The following is a 19,554-nucleotide window of genomic DNA, read 5'->3' on the forward strand; positions in this document are numbered from 1 at the left end:
CCTACAGTAGAGGTGCTTTGTTTTGTTTATTACACGTAGCTTCTTCTGCAAATAAAACAAAATATAAATATTGTAACAAGTTACTAGAGCTTTTTTTATATTCAACTTGTTAAAATTTGGTGATTATAAATAGAGAAGCATGTGCAGCTAAACATTTAACTGCTCCTTTCACTAGCTTGGACCACATCCTCGTTTAGGTTTGACAGCACTTCTAGCAGTTAACGGCACAAGGCTGCAGTTTGAGGAAGGCCTCAGAGCGATCTGGAGATAGCTCCGAGGCCAGGCAGATCCCCATGTACTAGTGAGAAGTGAATGAATGAAAAAAGGGAAGGAGGGTGGGGTGGAAATGAGAACAAACAGCTTGTAGTATCAGGGGGTTATATACTCTATAGGCAGAGATCAGGTGTAGACTGTATGCAGGTGCGGTCCTGCACTTGAAATCAGATAAATGATCTCTAGTTAAATGCTTTAACTAATTGATTATACTGAAGAATTTAGGTTTTTCACAACAAATGCCAATATGATTATTAAAAGATGAAGTAATTCAGTTATTTGGGTCAATGTGAATGTGAATGGTAGTTTTGTCTGGCAACCTGTTCAGGATGTTCCCTGCCTCTCGATCTTTGGTAGCTGGGATAAGATCCAGCCCCGTGACCCTGAATTGGATAAGAAGAAGATGGATGGATGGAGTATTTCTGTGATAATAATAGAGCACTTGAAGTAAGTTTAACTAAGCTTACTGGTTAACAGGATATGAGAATGCAATTGTTATTGTTGGCCATGTCACCAAAGATTTGGCCCCTTACACAGCAGCATTAGTATTTAGGTTCAAGGTTCACTTGACAAGTTTTTCCTCAGAGTTTCCCTCAGTCCCTTTATAGTTTGCATTTCATCCCTGACTGCTGACTAAATCAAGTGTCTGATTGTTCAGCTGCTAAATCTTTCTTCTGGTGGTTACATGTGTCTCATGTTTGCCACAACATTGCTTTCACTCTCCCTGTGTGCCCTCTACATGTCAAAAATAAGAATTCAATGCTCTTCTCTACCTTTAGCTAAAAGACATTATGTGTAATATTGAAATTGCAGCACTTTCTATCACTTTAAAACCGTGACCAACACATCAGATTACTGATCCTGTATTACACTACAAGGACATCCAGGGAAGGCTTTCTCTTTTAACAAAGTAAATCTGAAGTCACATCAGTCCGTTGACTAATTTGGTCCATTGAAACCATAAAAAATTGTCTGCAGGGTCAATGTGTGACTAGAAACAACTTGAGAGCTGAGTAAAACCCAATTAAACCATCAACCGTCAGCTTTCACTACGACCTTCACACACCTGCCCCAACCAGCCACATTAATTTTCTGTCACAATTTATTAAGTGATAACATTCATCAATTACGCAAACAAATTTAAATCGGAGAGGGCACAGAGCCCAGAAGCACCGCCGTCTAAATGTGCCAAGTCTGTTTAGAAAAAAACTCAACATAAACGATTTCTTGAAAAGACCTTGTATATCAGGAGGTGACAGCAGATGTGCTCATCTCTAATGTGCTTGTTTATCACTGTGTTTAGAAAATGCAGATAATATATCAAGCAAGCAGCTGGTCCTTATTAAAAAAAACACGAATTCACAATCAGCTGTTCAACCGCTCCATTAACTGCTCAGTGGCAGGTTTTGAGAAAAGACAGATTCCAAGAGAGAAGTACCCCCTCAGTCGGTCTCGTTGTACTTTATCACAAGCAAACAGAAAGAGTTGCCTCATTGCTCCAATCCATTACCTACATGAATACTTGTATACCACATGTATGTTCCAATTTGGCCTTTACTTTCATAACATCTACTACACACCTGTAAAGCTGATTGATTTTTGCATGGCTGTGATACTGTGTTGGCATATCTTTCCAGACATATAAACCTACCACTGGACACAACAACCAACTCAGTGGTGCTTTCCACAACAGCGTGCATCTTGAGGAACACAAAAACAGACAAGGTGAATATAATACCAGTTGCAGCATAATAATTATGGCCCCTTGGGGCTCGTGAGTAACATCACCTTCAAACTTGGTCTTCATTTTAATATCAAAAAGACACCAGTAAATAAATGATTGAGGCATTATGCGTGCACATGCCCCCTCTGAATGCACTGTTACATTCTCTTACGCTGATTTCACATGTCATGTTCTTAAGAGTCACAAAATTTCTATCCTCAAAGGAATTTTGTTTGACTCACCACTAAATACCGGATGAAGAATGTAAAATAGTGCCCTGGGCCTGGGGCTAGTATAGATGTCTTTCTAACCAGGAAGTCTCTTGAGAATAAGATTTCCCTTTCAAGGGAGAACTCTTTTGTATACTATCCCGACTGGTTCACTGTGATAATGCATTCATCGCTGCAGAGTTGGTCTGAAAAGTAAAGCTAACAAACCACAGTGTTAAAGGCACGGCAGCAATTTTTTTTAATCATCTCCTACAGGTCAGTCCAGGGAAGGATTAAGGTCACCACAAGGATGAGGTGACTGATGTAATTGGAAATGGCCAAATATATTGCTCCAAGGACAACCTCAAGGGATTGGCGAGTCCTACAGTGGTGAAGAGTAAAAGTGGTATTTAACGGTGGATAAAGTGGTGGAGCACAGTCTTGGAAGTATGGACAGAGGGGCTGGTGACCACTCTGATAAGTACCACTGTACTAATAAATATGGTGGCAAGAGACTGGGATCAAGTGTGTTCTGGTGAACTACACGACAAGGGCAGGAGTATTCCTGGACAAGCTGCATAAATATTGAGACTAGCTGCGAGAGTGGAGAGGATCACGCACGATCTGATATCGTCATGTTGGTGTTGTTCCCAGATCATCATACTAAATGTTGTTCCAGGATGAACATTGCAAGTGACCAATCAGAATGTTGTGATGTCATACTTTTGCGACTTCGGGAAAAACCGCCATAAAACCAAAAACTGTACTTAAGCTGCGAGAAACCGCCTCTGTCCGCCGATCAACGTACCCTGACCCTAACCCTAACCGTAACCCTTTAATAAACGGTAAGCAGAATTGATATTGTCCTTGCAACATTGGGATTTCATGAATGCATGAATGTTTTGGCGCGCAAAAGAATCACTTGGTTGAACCCGGAACAACATTTTCATGATGATCTGGGAACAACACCAACATGACGATATCAGATCATCCGAGGAGCTACAGTCTGATCAGTGAGTTGGATTACAATGAGGAAGAAGAGGAGAACAAAAGCCTTGAAAGCTATTCTGAAAACAGGAAATGAATAATTAAGACCCCTGGGCTTTAATTCCTCATCCCCAAGGAACTACCATGGTCTTGCTCTGGTAGTGCAAGACCATCAGACCTTCCTCCCTGGTTGCCCAACCAGAAGTCCCTCAGAGTTGAGAGATAGTGTGAAATCTTTCACTGTTCAATATTTACACGATGTTTAAAAGTAAATAAGAAAAATAGTGGCCAAATAGTTTGATTTAAATAGACAAGTTGTCATTCACCTTAACATTAACATGACGTTACAAATAGGCCCAAAAAAAAGAGAGAAATAATTTGAACACTCATAGTGATCCTCTGACTCAGAATCATGTGATACTTCCCACTATAGTAGGTTTCTCCAGGACTACATTTTACCATAAAGCCACACACACTCAGACACACACACACGTACACACAGAGTCGAAAGGTGGAAACAATACCAGTTACTGTGGGTAACAGCACATCCACCATATTTACTGTGTAGAAAGTAGGAATGTTTACATTTCTGGATACTGACCTGAAGTTCATATCTGAGTGAAAATCAATAGTTAAAATATTCAGCATTATATAATTGCATAATGATGCTAAACTGATGCTGTTTCTCGTTTAAACATTAAGCGTATTTTACACCAGCATGACACACAGCTCCTTGAAATGACCCAAAAAAACCCTGATTACATAAGGCTGAATATTTACATCTAATTATACGTTCCCCCAACTCTCTGCATCCCACCATTTCTCTGTGTTTTTGTTCGTCTTCCATCGAGTGTGCAGTGAATTCCTTAATGTGGGTTGAAGCGAGAAACTGGGCCAAATATGGATGATCAATACACCTTCTATGATAACCTGACTGAGTCTTATTAGACATGATGGGATGTAGCCTCCAGGCCTGCCTTCATATTCATCTGCGCTCGCTCTGACTTACTTTGAATATTTGTGTTTGAAGAAAGCAGACTGTGACAGAATCCAGGCTAAACCACCTTTCTGCTGAAATCTTCATTTCCTGAATGTGTCAGTAGTGGTAAGAGTAACTTCTATTAAATGCATCGAGTCATACTGAGACCAGATGCATTTGTAGTTCCACTCACTTCAACCACCAGCTAGATGTAGAGGGTGGATAACATGTCATTTGAGGCGCTTACAGCTCACAATGGCCTGCTTTCCTTGAGAAAATTCCATTTTCCCATTGCGCCGGGGTATTTAAATCACTTTAAAGGCAGATATAGCTGATATGGATATATCTGTTTCTTCACACTTTTGTGCCCAATTGTTGTTGTTGTTGTTGTTGTTTTTTCTATAAAAGATGTATATGTAAAAGGTTAACATATGTGTTTAAGTTGAAATGTGTTTGTTTGTTGAAATGTGGTTGCTCGTTTTCCTTTTGTTTTGCTTTGTTCATTTGTTTCTTTTAACTCTATTTTGTTGTACTTTTTCAACATGTTCAAAATAAAGATTCAATCAATCAATCAATCAATGTGTGGCTGATAAATCTGGATTAAACTAATAGTTAAAAAGTTAAGAGATAAAAAGAGTTATGGGGATGTTAGTTCAGTTTATGTCTTCATACAAGAAAAAAGGGAACACCTCAGTTATATTTTGGTCTTTGTTATATCTTTAAGTGTTGATTCAGTATTTTCTAATTACACTTTACATCTTCCATGCCATTATTTAAAAAAAATAACACTAGGTGGCGCATAGCACTCAGGAGGAGCGTAAACCCCCCCTGGGAGGCAAATCTGCAGAATAAATCCTGCAGTTGAATCGTAAACAAGTTCATGATCTGCGCCTCTTTATTTCAATACACAGCTGCAGGATCTAGGATCGCACCCCTCCCAGGCACCTGTCACACCAGGGGGTAACATATACTGTAACACCGTTCCATCTAGAAAAACATTTGATAGAGATCATGAAAATTACCATGCCAGTGGTGGACTCCCTCAGGTGCGTTGGTGGTTCTTTGTGTCTGGGGATGGGCGTCCGGGTACACACCGGCTCACTCCTTGGCGGCCGCTTATCGGGGCCTGGAGCCTGGGGCCACTTCGGAGGTGGGGTGCCCCCGGCCTCTCGGCCTGGGGCTCGGTCACTCAGGCACAGCTGGCTGCCGGCGGAGCTCACGGGCGCGTCACTGCAACACCCCCTGGCTTCTGCTGAGTGAGCCCTCATCTGGGACTCTCCTCAGCTCTTACTGGGACAGTGGCACGGCTGCCCCTCTGTTGGTCCTCCTTGGTCTCTTGTGTTCTGGGGGCCTCTGGATGTCTGGAGTTTTGATCTCCTCCATACCTGCTTCATACCCTGGAGGACGGGGCTGTGGCTCCCCACACTCCCTAGCAGATCGTTACATGGAGAAACCTTTGGAATGCAAGCATGCTGATCCACACAGGTACACACGGGTATTCACAGACGCGGACTACAGCTTTCTTGGCTGCTGCCTCAAAGCACATTGTGCGCCGTCTATCTTGCGTGCTGCATAATATCGTTTATTATTTAGTATCTACTGCTAGCTAGTTTATTGTGATGGTGCCGTTTTTTTTATTATGTTGCTCTTTGTTGTTTGCTTTCTCTTCTGTTTTTTTTCTCCATACAGGTGACCCAGGTGTTTTGTTTTTTTGTTTGTTTGTTTTTTTCTTTCTTCCCCCCCTTCTCACCGTCTCTTCTCTCCTTTGGTTTTCTTTCTCTCCCTCTCTTTCTTTCATTCTTTCTCCCTGTCCTATCCCCCAGTCATGTCTGTCCCGTTTGTAGCAACTGAAAATAAAATAAATTCATAATTATAATAAAGGTCAATCAAATGGACCAATATGGCAAGGCCATGATGATCCACTTGGTAAAATAAATCCGCTTGGCATCTTTCTTGGCCTTAAGACAACAATTCTGATGGCTATAGATCCAAACGGGACACAAAAAGAGAAAAAAAAAAAAGAAAATTACCATGACATGGTAAATGGACTGGTTCTTATATAGCGCTTTGTTACTCTTCTGAGGACTCAAAGTGCTTTACACAACTTGTGCATTCACCCATTCACATTGTTCTAAGCGCTTTCTAAGTAACATTCACACTCCGATGGATGCATCGGAGAGCAATTAAGGGTGCCCAAGGATACAGGGAGTGCAGAATTATTAGGCAAGTTGTATTTTTGAGGAATAATTTTATTATTGAACAACAACCATGTTCTCAATGAACCCAAAAAACTCATTAATATCAAAGCTGAATGTTTTTGGAAGTAGTTTTTAGTTTGTTTTTAGTTTTAGCTATTTTAGGGGGATATCTGTGTGTGCAGGTGACTATTACTGTGCATAATTATTAGGCAACTTAACGAAAAACAAATATATACCCATTTCAATTATTTATTTTTACCAGTGAAACCAACATAACATCTCCACATTCACAAATATACATTTCTGACATTCAAAAACAAAACAAAAACAAATCAGCGACCAATATGTAATATGTAATAGGTGAACGCGCGCAAAGCTACTGGTCCGGACGGGATTCCCGGCCGCGTCCTCAAGTCATGCGCGGCTCAGCTGGCTGGAGTGTTCACACACATCTTCAACCTTTCCCTCTCTCTGTCTGTAGTCCCAGCCTGCTTCAAAATGGCCACCATCGTCCCTGTACCCAAATCCTCCACCATCTCCTCATTGAACGACTGGCGACCTGTAGCCCTGACCCCCATCGTAAGCAAATGCTTCGAGAAGCTGGTCAGGGACTTCATCTGCTCTGCACTACCCGACTCACTTGACCCTCTACAGTTTGCATACCGCCACAACAGGTCCACTGATGATGCCATAGCCCTGACACTACACACTGCCCTGTCACACCTGGAGAAGAGAGACACGTATGTGAGAATGCTGTTTGTAGATTACAGCTCAGCATTCAATATCATCGTTCCCTCGAAGCTGGACAGGAAACTGCAGGATCTAGGACTGAGCAGCTCCCTCTGCAGCTGGATCCTTAGCTGCCCAGTCTGACAGACGCCAGGTGGTCAGACTGGGCAGCATCACCTCATCCCCCATCACACTGAACACTGGTGCTCCACAGGGGTGTGTACTGAGCCCTCTCCTGTACTCACTCTACACCTACGACTGCACGGCCACTAACAGCTCCAACATCATTGTGAAGTTTGCGGACGACACTACAGTGGTGGGTCTTATCACCAACAGTGATGAGACAGCTTACAGGGAGGAGGTCAGCGCCCTGACCCACTGGTGTCAAGACAACCATCTCACCCTCAACGTCGCAAAGACAAAGGAGTTGATAGTGGACTTCCGGAGGTGCAGAGAAGTACGCACCCCCATCACCATCAACGGCGCTGCTGTGGAGAGAGTGAGCAGCTTCCGGTTCCTTGGTGTACATCTGGCTGAGGATCTTAGTGGTCAGTACACATAAACAAAACAGTGAAGAAGGCGCAGCGGCGCCTCTTCTTTCTCAGGAGACTGAAAAGATTCGGCATGAGCCCCCGCATCCTCAGGACCTTCTATCACTGTGCCATTGAGAGCATCCTCACTGGATGCATCACCACCTGGTATGGCAACAGCACCGCCTACAACTGCAAAGCTCTCCAGCGAGTAGTGCGGTGCTCTGAACGGATAATTGGAGGTGAGCTTCCCTCCCTCCAAGACATCTACAGGAAGCGCTGCCTGAGGAAAGCGGGGAGGATCATCAAGGACTCCAGTCACCCCAGCCATAAACTGTTCAGACTATTTCCATCAGGAAGGAGGTTCTGCAGCATCCGGTCCCGAACCAGCAGACTGAGAGACAGCTTCTTCCACCAGGCCATCAGACTGCTGAACACGTCATAGACACCTCACCTTCACTACTGGAACTTCAACATTATGCACTCCATACTTTACAGTAATGCCACTGTTTTGCACATGTCTCAACTCTGTATATTTTTATATATTTTATTTTATTGTTTACTCTATTTAATTTGTAAAATATGTGTATACAAACACACACATGTAGAAAAATATTTAGTATACACATCCAAAAATGCATATACTATTATATATTGTACATATATTTATTAGTTTCAGATGTAGCCATTCTTGTATTTTTCTTGTTTACGTTATTGTATTTTGCACAACTCTGTTGCTTGTGAAGCTCGCACACAAGAATTTCACTCACATGTACTGTACCAATGTACCTGCACATGTGATGTGACAATAAAAGTGATTTGATTTGATTTGATTTGAATATAGCCACCTTTCTTTGCAAGGACACTCAAAAGCCTGCCATCCATGGATTCTGTCAGTGTTTTGATCTGTTCACCATCAACATTGCGTGCAGCAGCAACCACAGCCTCCCAGACACTGTTCAGAGAGGTGTACTGTTTTCCCTCCTTGTAAATCTCACATTTGATGATGGACCACAGGTTCTCAATGGGGTTCAGATCAGGTGAACAAGGTGGCCATGTCATTAGTTTTTCTTCTTTTATACCCTTTCTTGCCAGCCACGCTGTGGAGTACTTGGACGCGTGTGATGGAGCATTGTCCTGCATGAAAATCATGTTTTTCTTGAAGGATGCAGACTTCTTCCTGTAACACTGCTTGAAGAAGGTGTCTTCCAGAAACTGGCAGTAGGACTGGGAGTTGAGCTTGACTCCATTCTCAACCCGAAAAGGCCCCACAAGCTCATCTTTGATGATACCAGCCACAACCAGTACTCCACCTCCACTTTGCTGGCGCCTGAGTCGGACTGGAGCTCTCTGCCCTTTACCAATCCAGCCACGGGCCCATCCATCTGGCCCATCAAGACTCACTCTCATTTCATCAGTCCATAAAACCTTAGAAAAACCAGTCCTGAGATATTTCTTGGCCCAGTCTTGACGTTTCAGCTTGTGTGTCTTGTTCAGTGGTGGTCGTCTTTCAGCCTTTCTTACCTTGGCCATGTCTCTGAGTATTGCACACCTTGTGCTTTTGGGCACTCCAGTGATGTTGCAGCTCTAAAATATGGCCAAACTGGTGGCAAGTGGCATCTTGGCAGCTGCACGCTTGACTTTTCTCAGTTCATGGGCAGTTATTTTGCGCCTTGGTTTTTCCACACGCTTCTTGCGACCCTGTTGACTATTTTGAATGAAACGCTTGATTATTCAATGATCACGCTTCAGAAGCTTTGCAATTTTGAGACTGCTGCATCCCTCTGCAAGATATCTCACTATTTTTGACTTTTCTGAGCCTGTCAAGTCCTTCTTTTGACCTATTTTGCCAAAGGAAAGGACGTTGCCTAATAATTATGCACACCTGATATAGGGTGTTGATGTCATTAGACCACACCCCTTCTCATTACAGAGATGCACATCACCTAATATGCTTAATTGGTAGTAGGCTTTCGAGCCTATACAGCTTGGAGTAAGACAACATGCATGAAGAGGATGATGTGGACAAAATACTCATTTGTCTAATAATTCTGCACTCCCTGTATTTGGCATGCAGACTAGGAGAAGCCAGGAATCGAACCACCAACCTTCCGATCAGCAGATGACCTGCTCTACTGCCTGAGCTACAGCCACCCCAATGTAAACTTCTGAGCACAACTATATGTAAATTATAATTATAAATATCAAGAGTATTGCGAAAACTTTAAGGTACTGTATATTTAGGCGTTTTGACACTACCTGCAACAGGCAGCTGATATAATACTTAACAAAGTAACTAGGAAACTTTGACTCGGGTCAATCAGCTCTGAAATTATTTCGCTACCCCTTCGGATGTGATTCCAACTCCACAAAGAGTGTCAGGATACAGGATGTATGTGTCAGGATGTATCCTGACACAGCTTCAACTCCTGGATCAAACCATGAAATCCGCCCTGCTGCTGCTTTTTCATCAGAATTGGATGAACCCAGAATGTCAGTTTTTTAGTTTCCTAGTTCTCTTGTTTACAGACATCAGGAGCAGCTCATAATTGTTTGATGTTGACATTCATGATGCCCATTTTTTTTCCACAATGCGTTTGTTGATGATAAATTTGTCACAAAATGCAACAAGTGTGGATCCAAAAAATTTGGAATTTCATGATTTTCTTTCACAATGCTGCAAAATAGGTCCAATAATCACACCACTACCGTGCTTGGCAGTTGGTGTGGGGGTTTTGTGTTGATATGCTATGTTTGATTTTGGCTAATGTGATACTGGCCAGAATATCTGCTTTTATAGAAGCAGTTACATTTATAGATGATCAGTAAATCAAGTGCATTTGATTAGGAGCACTTGGGTACTAACCCTTTCTAATTACTATGTACCTAAGTCCCTTGAAAACTTTACTGTCTCTGACAGAATGGTCAAAGGAGCATGGTACTGTAACTGTAAAAGCAGGATCACCAAGTGCTGAGGTGCATAGTGCTGAAGTGAGCCAATGTGCTGTTGACTCACAAACTGCAGCTTTCCAAACCTCCTCTGGCATTAACATCAGCTGAAAAACTGCACAGGGAGCTTCAAAAATGGGTTACTGTGGCAGATCAGCTTCTGTTGGTGTAATGTGTTGGCTGCCCAGTACCTCTGTCCAGATCTTCAGTTTAAATTTAGTGAATAACCTTTTCTTAGTGCTGTATTTCTATATTGTCTCATGTTGCACACAGAACTAAACAAGTATTTCACAATTATGTTGCTAACAAACACGACAGTTTTGTGTGCAATGCTTTCTTAGAAGGCAAAGGTCTGCTCTGTAAATATGACTGGAACAGATAACGTGGCTCACACTGGGTAATGAGACAGGAAGAAATGTTCAGGGAGCCCTGAGAGAGACATGTAATGAAGCATTGTTGCAGGATGAAAATGCATTCGCACACACACAGGTAATGAAGCATTGTAGGAGCATGAGCCTGGCTGAGGCTGATAACATCCCGTCGTGCCTGATGGAGGACAATGGGCCGTAGAAATGGAACCACCCTGTCTGCACCCAACTGTACCATCATCTTCCCAACAAACACACACACACACACAACGATAGATAGATGTACCTGATAGTCAGGATGATAGATAACAAGGACTCAGGAAGTGGAAAAAAGGTCTGAAAATAACACTCTGCTACTCCTCGTTGTGGCTTAGCTCTACTTCTTGGCCAACATTGATCATCGCCAGCATTAACCCCTGCTTCCAATTTGTTCCACTAGCCACTTTAATTAAAAGACACATTTTCATAAAAGGAGAGCCAGCATACCACAGTGGGAGCTCCAAAATATGGACGGCTTCTAGAAAGAAAGTTATGGTAGCTTATAAAAGCTCCCATGGCAGAAATGCTGAGAGGCCTGAGTGATTTCTCTTCCTTTTCATTATCCTCTGATCTGACTTTTGTTTGCTGAAAGATTAACAACCCCCTCATGAATATATGCCACAGTGCAATCACTTTACCTCTATGCAGAGATGCACTAGATGCAAGTGGTTTAGCAAAGGCTGACTGGTGAAACTGTCCTTGGACTTTTGTTTCCAACAACCTAGTCTTTCCTTTCCTTTCCTTTTCTTTAGATTATATCAGAATTGCAAGATGGAAGTGTTACTTGCAAAACAAATGAAAGTCAATACTTTATCTGAATGAACACATGCCGTACACTCGATGACACCTCAATGCAGTCTCGACAAAGTTTTTGCAAGCAGCGAGAGTTCAAAAATTATTATACGGTTTGTTATGTTGGAACGGCTGTTTTGTTTGCTGGAATAATGAAATGATATTTATACGGCTCAGGCAACAGAGAAATTCGAATACTGAAAATGGATTCTAAGAGTCAATTAACCTTGTATAGATGAGGGCTGCAATGCACTTGCTTCCAGACATCAACTGGTCTTGAATTTTGGATCTCATGCAAGGGAAGCCTGAGGAATAATGTCGGCTTTCCATTATAAAAAGGTTGGAATCCATTTTCCCCGAGATAATTTCAATTATATGAAACAAGCATGAATATTTTAAATTAAAAATGTGTCCTGGATATGGACGGGTAGATACAGCAGGAGGAAAAGAATAGCACATGCATGATGCATTTCAGCCTATTTACAGCTGACAGCTTTACCCTCAACAAATAACCTGTTCCATTTGAAAGAGACTCTTCAGCTCAAACTCACGCCTGCGTTGTTTCTCACAAACTATGCAGGACTCACCTTTGTGTCATGTTATTCTTCCTGTTTCCCAGCTGTCTTCTATTCCTAATGAGACATGTAACTCGATACTTGAATCTTTTCAGTCAGCCCCACACTGTTCAGCAACCCATCTGCATCGATATTTCTGGCATCAATCGTGCAAACCCATCACAGCCTGTGAATGCCCCCCTCAAGCCCATGGCAAATGCCGTGGCCTGGTTCACAGACAATCTACTGCCCAGCAGGAGACAGTGTAAAGAGCACGGCAGAATCCCTCAGAGGCTCACATACGGGGAACTAACTTTCTTCACTCTTTAGACTGACTTCTAGTCCACTCTCATATCATACATGGCTGTCGCAGTTAGAAAAAGTGGGGTAAGACTTGTTTTCCAAGAGTCAGTTTAATCTACTGATGGTGCCAGACAAAAATCAATAATCATCAGGATTCATCCTCTCATATAACCAAATTTGATGGTATTCTGTCCTTTATTTACTCCGATATTTCCCTGTTAAAAAAAAAGAAAAGAAAAATACTGCCTACCACCAAATCCATGAAATGTTGTCTCGATAAACCTGGGTAGATGTAAGCCGAAATCTCCATCTACAGAAGCGAGAAGGGCTAAGACACTGTTGCTGCTCGGTATTTTGTCCCACTCTGGGTTTCGTGTGTTTACCTAAAGATTGTTTTACCCTATCACTCTGTAACACTGGTTGGATGTAGCAGGATGAGTGCATGACTTCAGTCAGTATAAAAACTTCAGAGAGGCCAGTGCAGCAGTGAAGGATATGGGAAGAAAGAGAAGAGGGAGTGAGACCACAGTATTTGACATTTACTGGCCTTTGGCTGCATTATCAGGCACTCTGCAGGAGAAACCACTGAAGAAAGAACCTGCCAGAAATCCCACACACACATTTAAAAGAGCATTTTCATACACTTGAGTTGAGGCTCAACATGTGGTAGACATACAACATTCTGCATTATATTTCCCTTAAAAAGAACACACCAAAAAGAAAGTAGTAGAAAATAGAATTTTATATCTACACCGAATTATTCAAATACATCTCCAAAATAAAAATTTGTTACGTGTCCCCATGTTACATTTAAAAAGAAAGAAAGTGATCTCGTGTTGCCCTCTACTCACTGGTTAGCATAGCCCCAAGGCTACAATTTCAAGGAAATCCAGTGGGCATATTTTCCACAATTATTCTTTTTCACATGCACACACCAGGAAATTGTCTTTGTCCAGGTTGTTTTTCACTACTTAATGTGGTTTAGCTGAAGTAGCTGCCTGGAGGCAGCACATGACCACTCGCTAGCTAACGACTCGCTATTAGCACATCGGCACAATCCCACACCATATGGACTTTGTTGTACGGAGCTGGCAGGTTATAAACAGGGTAATGTCCAATGATTCGGACATTTGCATTCTAATATGCTTCAGATAGAAAAGTTCAGGGCTCCATGTTTGAAAATAGCTTGTCAACTACAGGGTGGGCCATTTATATGGATACACCGTAATAAAACAGGAATGGTTGGTGATATTAAAGTCCTGTTTGTGGCACATTAGTATATTTCAATAGGAAGAGGGCCATGTGACACATCAAACATATTGGTAATGTCACAAGAAAAACAATGGTGTGCTTGGTTTCAACATAACTTTATTCTTTCATGAGTTATTTACAAGTTTCTTTTTGTTCATAGCCATTGACATGTCGAAGAGGTTAACACGTGAGAAGTGGATCGAAATTGTGTTGATATCTGGTGAACGCAGTAACCGGATCATTGCAGCAGATTTCAATGCAAGACACCCTACGAGACCACCCATCTCCCATGCTACAGTTAGCAAACTGCTTGCTAAGTTTCGTGAAACTGGTTCAGTGTTGCATTTGCCAAAATGTCTACGCAAGAAAACTGTCACTAATGAAGAAACATCAGTGGCTGTCCTAGCTTCATTCAGCAAGAGCCCACAGCATAGCACTCGCCGCATGTCACTGGAGAGTGGCATTAGTCGAACATCCCTTCAGCGGATATTAGCTACTCATAAATGGCACCCTTACAATCTCCAGCTACTGCAGCATCTCAACGAGGATTACCCAGATTGGCGCAGAGAATTTGCAGAATGGGCAAAAAAAAAAATTGGAACAGGACCCTCAGTTCACGCAGAAGATTTTGTTCAGTGATGAGGCAAATTTTTATGTGAATGGCGAAGTTAACAAACAAAACCACCGCTATTGGTCTGACACATTGGATGGATCCCTCCAAGACTGTTGGACCAACAGAAGTGATGGTTTGGTGTGGTATATGGGGTACAACAATAGTGGGTCCATTCTTCATCAATGGAAACCTCAAGGCCACTGGATATTTGAAATTGCTACATGATGATGTGTTTCCCTCTTTATGCACTGAAGCTGGCACGTTCCCTGAGTTTTTCCAGCAAGATGGTGCACCACCACATTATCGGTGCCAGGTCCGAGCATTCCTAGATGAACAGTTTCCTGGAAAGTAGATTGGTCGTCGTGGGCCAGTTGTATGTCCCCCAAGGTCTCCCGATCTGACCCCCTTAGACTTTTATCTTTAGGGTCATCTGAAGGCAATTGTCTATTGTCACGATCGGGCGAATTACACACCGTAATTCGGCATGCCCATGTGGCGTGCTGCTAGACCCAAACGCGGCAAAGGCTAGCGGTGGGTTGGAACAGACACGCAGTTATTCTAGTAACGATCAGTGCACGAAGCGTGGCTTCGGAACTGGCGTTACAGACGGAGAGCGAGCGGAGCCGGGATGAGAAAAAGAATCAAAGGGAAAAACACTCACAGTTGCTGAATCAGGCGGAGACTGACGTCAGCAAAGTTTCAGAGCTCCTGACATGAAGAGAACGATGTCTGAGTGGCGAACAGGTGGGTGGCATCTCTCTTTTAAACCCCCACCCCCCGAAGACCGGCACCCGGCGGTCCAGGACGGCAGCGACGGAAATCCGAGATGAGGGAAGGATCCAAGACGAAGCGGGACAGCACCCAGGAGCGCTCCTCAGGACCGTAGCCAGCCCAGTCCACCAAATACTGGACCCCTCGACCCCGGGGGACGGGAGTCCAAGATCCGCGGGGCCGGGGAGGGGGGCGGATGGAAGCCGGAGACGATAAATCACGGGGTTGACCTGGGCAGTGATCTCGTACGGGCCAACGAACCTGGGAGTGAGCTTTTTGGACTCGGTGCGGAGCCGCAGGTGCCTTGTGGAGAGTCAGACGCGATCCCCCGGCTGAAAAGGATGACCCGGGCGGTGGCGGCGACGATGCTGCTTGGTATACAGAGCGTTGGCTCGGGAAATGGCAGCCCGTGCCTTGATCCAGGCCTGACGACAGCGGCGGACCATCCGTTCAGCAGCAGGCACATCAACCTCCGCCTCCTGATGGCTGAAGATAGGAGGATGAAAACCATGACAGACTTCAAAGGGCGAGAGACCGGTGGCAGAAGAGACGTGAAGGTTATCAGACAGCTCAGCCCACAACAGGTAACAAGGCTAAAGCGACGGTTGGGCGGAGACGAAGCACCTCAAGAAGCGCCCCAGCTGTTGATTGGTCCGTTCAACCTGCCCATTGGTCTGAGAGTGATAGCCGGATGAGAGGCTGGGAGACGCTCCAATCAGGCGGCAAAAGGCTTTCCAGAACCTGGCGGTGAACTGGGGCCCCCTGTCGGAGACTATGTCCTTGGGGAACCCGTGAAGCCGGACGACATGGTCCAAGAGGAGCTCGGCCGTCTGTTTGGCGGAAGGGAGACCGGCCAGAGCGACCAGGTGCACCGCCTTTGAAAACCTACAAAGGTGAGGATGGTGTCAAGACCGTCCACGGCCTCCCTCTTCCCACTCCACCACAACCACCCACACATGCAGGGCCTTGGAGTAGGGGTATGTCACCAGGGTGCAGAGGAGGCGTCTGGCTGCCTCTGCCTCAATTTTATCCCACAACTTTGACATTCACATTACTCACACTCTCATTACACATACATATAGGATCTTGGGGGTGGGCACGATACACGGAGTCCAAATTACCATCAGGGTGTACACCTCACCCCTGGCGTCGTTGCCCACCTCTCAATTTTGAATACACGTAGACATTGAGGGCTAGCAGGAGGGACTATGCGCTTACCTGCTGCTCTCTGGCAGGTAGCTCCATGCCCTCCTGGGTTTTAATTGCACCTTAGAACACACATGCATCAACACTACAATGAGCGGGTGGAGGGAGGTTTGGAGTCTTCTCTCACCCCCGTTCTCTGTGGCCTGCTGGAGCGGGGGGGCTAGGAGGAGTTGGCCGTCCGACTGCGGTCTGGAGTGTGGGGCCTCCCTGCTGCTGCGGAGTCGGGGCGGTCTGCCTCTCCCCACCGCAGGGAAAAGGGTAACACCACCTGGGTCTGGGTGCAGTTCCCCCCTCCAGGGGCAAGGGTACCTAGACCCGGTTCGTAGAGTACGCTTGGGGAGTGTGATCGTGTGTACAGCGTCTCTTTATGTCTGTCTCCACGTTGGTTGAGTGTGGAGTAAGTGCATATGAGAGCATGAGGGTGGGAATGGATGTTTGTGTCTGTGTGTACCTGTATGTCTGTGTCTATATGTCAGGTTGGGTATCAGACGCCACCTCTCTGGGGACATCTCAGGCCCTCCAAGGTTTGGAGGCCTATCTCCACCCACCACCACTTCCCCTGCCAGTGGCGGACTCCCTCAGGTGTCGGTGCGTTGGTGGTTCTTTGTGTCTGGGGGTGGGCGTCCGGGTACACACCGGCTCACTCTTTGGCGGCCGCTTATCGGGGCCTGGAGCTTGGGGCTCGCTCGGGCCACTTCGGAGGTGGGGTGCCCCCGGCCTCTCGGCCTGGGGCTCGGTCACTCAGGCACGGCTGGCTGCCGGCGGAGCTCACGGGCGCGTCACTGCAACTCCCCTGGCTTCTGCTCCGCGGCTGCTGAGTGAGCCTTCATCTGGGACTCTCCTCAGCTCTTACTGGGACAGTGGCGTGGCTGCCCCTCTGTTGGTCCTCCTTGGTCTCTTGTGTTCTGGGGGCCTCTGGATGTCTGGAGTTTTGATCTCCTCCATACCTGCTTCATACCCTGGAGGACGGGGCTGTGGCTCCCCACACTCCCTAGCAGATCGTTACATGGAGAAACCTTTGGAATGCAAGCATGCTGATCCACACAGGTATGCACACAGGTGTACACACGGGTATTCACAGACGCGGACTACAGCTTTCTTGGCTGCTGCCTCAAAGCACATTGTGCGCCGTCTATCTTGCGTGCTGCACAATATCGTTTATTATTTAGTATCTACTGATATCTACTGCTAGCTAGTTTATTGTGATGGTGCTGTTTTTTTTATTATGTTGCTCTTTGTTGTTTGCTTTCTCTTCTGTTTTTTTTCTCCATACAGGTGATCCAGGTGTTTTGTTTTGTTTTTGTTTGGTTGTTTTTTTTTTCTTTCTTCCCCCCCTTCTCACCGTCTCTTCTCCCCTTTGGTTTTCTTTCTCTCCCTCTCTTTCTTTCATTCTTTCTCCCTGTCCTATCCCCCAGTCATGTCTGTCCCGTTTGTAGCAACTGAAAATAAAATAAATTCATAATTATAATAAAGGTCAATCAAATGGACCAATATGGCAAGGCCATGATGATCCACTTGGTAAAATAAATCCGCTTGGCATCTTTCTTGGCCTTAAGACAACAATTCTGATGGCTAAAGATCCAAACGGGATACAAAAAAAAAGAAAAAAAAAAAAGAAAAAAAAAGACCGTCCAGGGATGGGAGGCCGGTAACAAAGTCAAGGCCGACATGGGACCAGGGACGTCCCAGCACAGGGAGAGGGCGAAGGTCGCCAGCAGGAGGCTGAGTGGAGGACTTGGCCCGAGCACAGGTGTCACAGGCGGAAACGAATTCACGGACGTCCCGAGTCATGGAGGGCCACCAGAAGGCACGACGGAGGAGTTGGAGGGTCCTGTCAGGCCCTAGGTGACCAGAGAGCGGGGAGGAGTGAGCCCAGAGCAAAGCCTCCTGACGGCACCGGGATGGTACATAGAGCCTCCCAGCAGGGGTGTCAGGCGGAGGTGGTTTGGCGGTCAGGCCATCCCGGATAGAGTCCTCCAAGGGCCACCGAAGGGGGGCAGCGAAGCAATGAGAAGGTAGGATAGGTCCAGGGTCTGACGTGAGGCCGTCCTGGGCGAACTGTCTGGAGAGAGCGTCTGCCTTAGCGTTCTTGGAACCAGGGCGGTAGGCGAGGTGGAAATTGTAAGGCTCAAAGAATAAGGCCCAACGGGCCTGCCTTGGGTTGAGCTGCTTGGCAGAACGAATATGGATCAGGTTCTGATGATCAGTCCAGATCAGAAAAGGGTCCTTCGCTCCCAGGAGCCAATGCTGCCACTCTTCTAAGGCCCACTTGATGGCCAGGAGTTCTCGGTCTCCGACACCATACCGTTGCTGCGTGGGAGAAAATTTCCTTGAGAAATAGCAGCATGGATGAAGTTTTCCATCCGGGCCGTGTTGAGAAAGGACGGCGCCAGCGCCAACATCGGAGGCATCCACCTCCACCACAAAATCTCTGGCAGGATCAGGGTGGAGCAGGACGGGGGCCGTAGTGAACCGGTGGATAAGGTCTCGGAATGCCTGTTTTGCACCTGGGGAGAGGCAGAAGGGCTTAGGCAGGTTAGCTGGTTTGGTGAGGGATGTCAGTGGGGCGACAACGGTGCTGAAATTACGGATAAAGCGCCGATAGAAATTGGCAAAGCCCAGGAAGCTCTGTAGCTGCTTAAGGCTGGAGGGCTGAGGCCACTGGGTCACGGCTTGGACCTTTTGGCCCTCCATGGTCAGGCCATCGGAGGAGATGGTGAAGCCTAGGAAGGTGGTGGACCGCTGATGGAAAGCACACTTCTCCAGTGGGAAGGGCCAGGTGGGACCCATGATCAGCTGATCACCAGCTGACATCTATGGTGTGAAGATACGAGATGTGCAGTACCTGAAACTACAGATACTGGATGCCTGTGCTGGCATTTTACCTGCGGTGTTGCTATTAGTGTGTGAAGAGTGGGAGAAGAGGGTTGCAATGACAATCCAACACAATGGGCAGCACATTGAACACATTTTATAAGTGGTCAGAAACTTAAACATAAATAACTCATGAAAGAATAAAGTTACGTTGAAACGAAGCACCCCATTGTTTTTCTTGTGACATTACCAATAAGTTTGATGTG

This window comes from Astatotilapia calliptera, chromosome 1 (assembly GCF_964374335.1).
Source record: "Astatotilapia calliptera chromosome 1, fAstCal68.1, whole genome shotgun sequence".
Classification (NCBI taxonomy): domain Eukaryota; kingdom Metazoa; phylum Chordata; class Actinopteri; order Cichliformes; family Cichlidae; genus Astatotilapia; species Astatotilapia calliptera.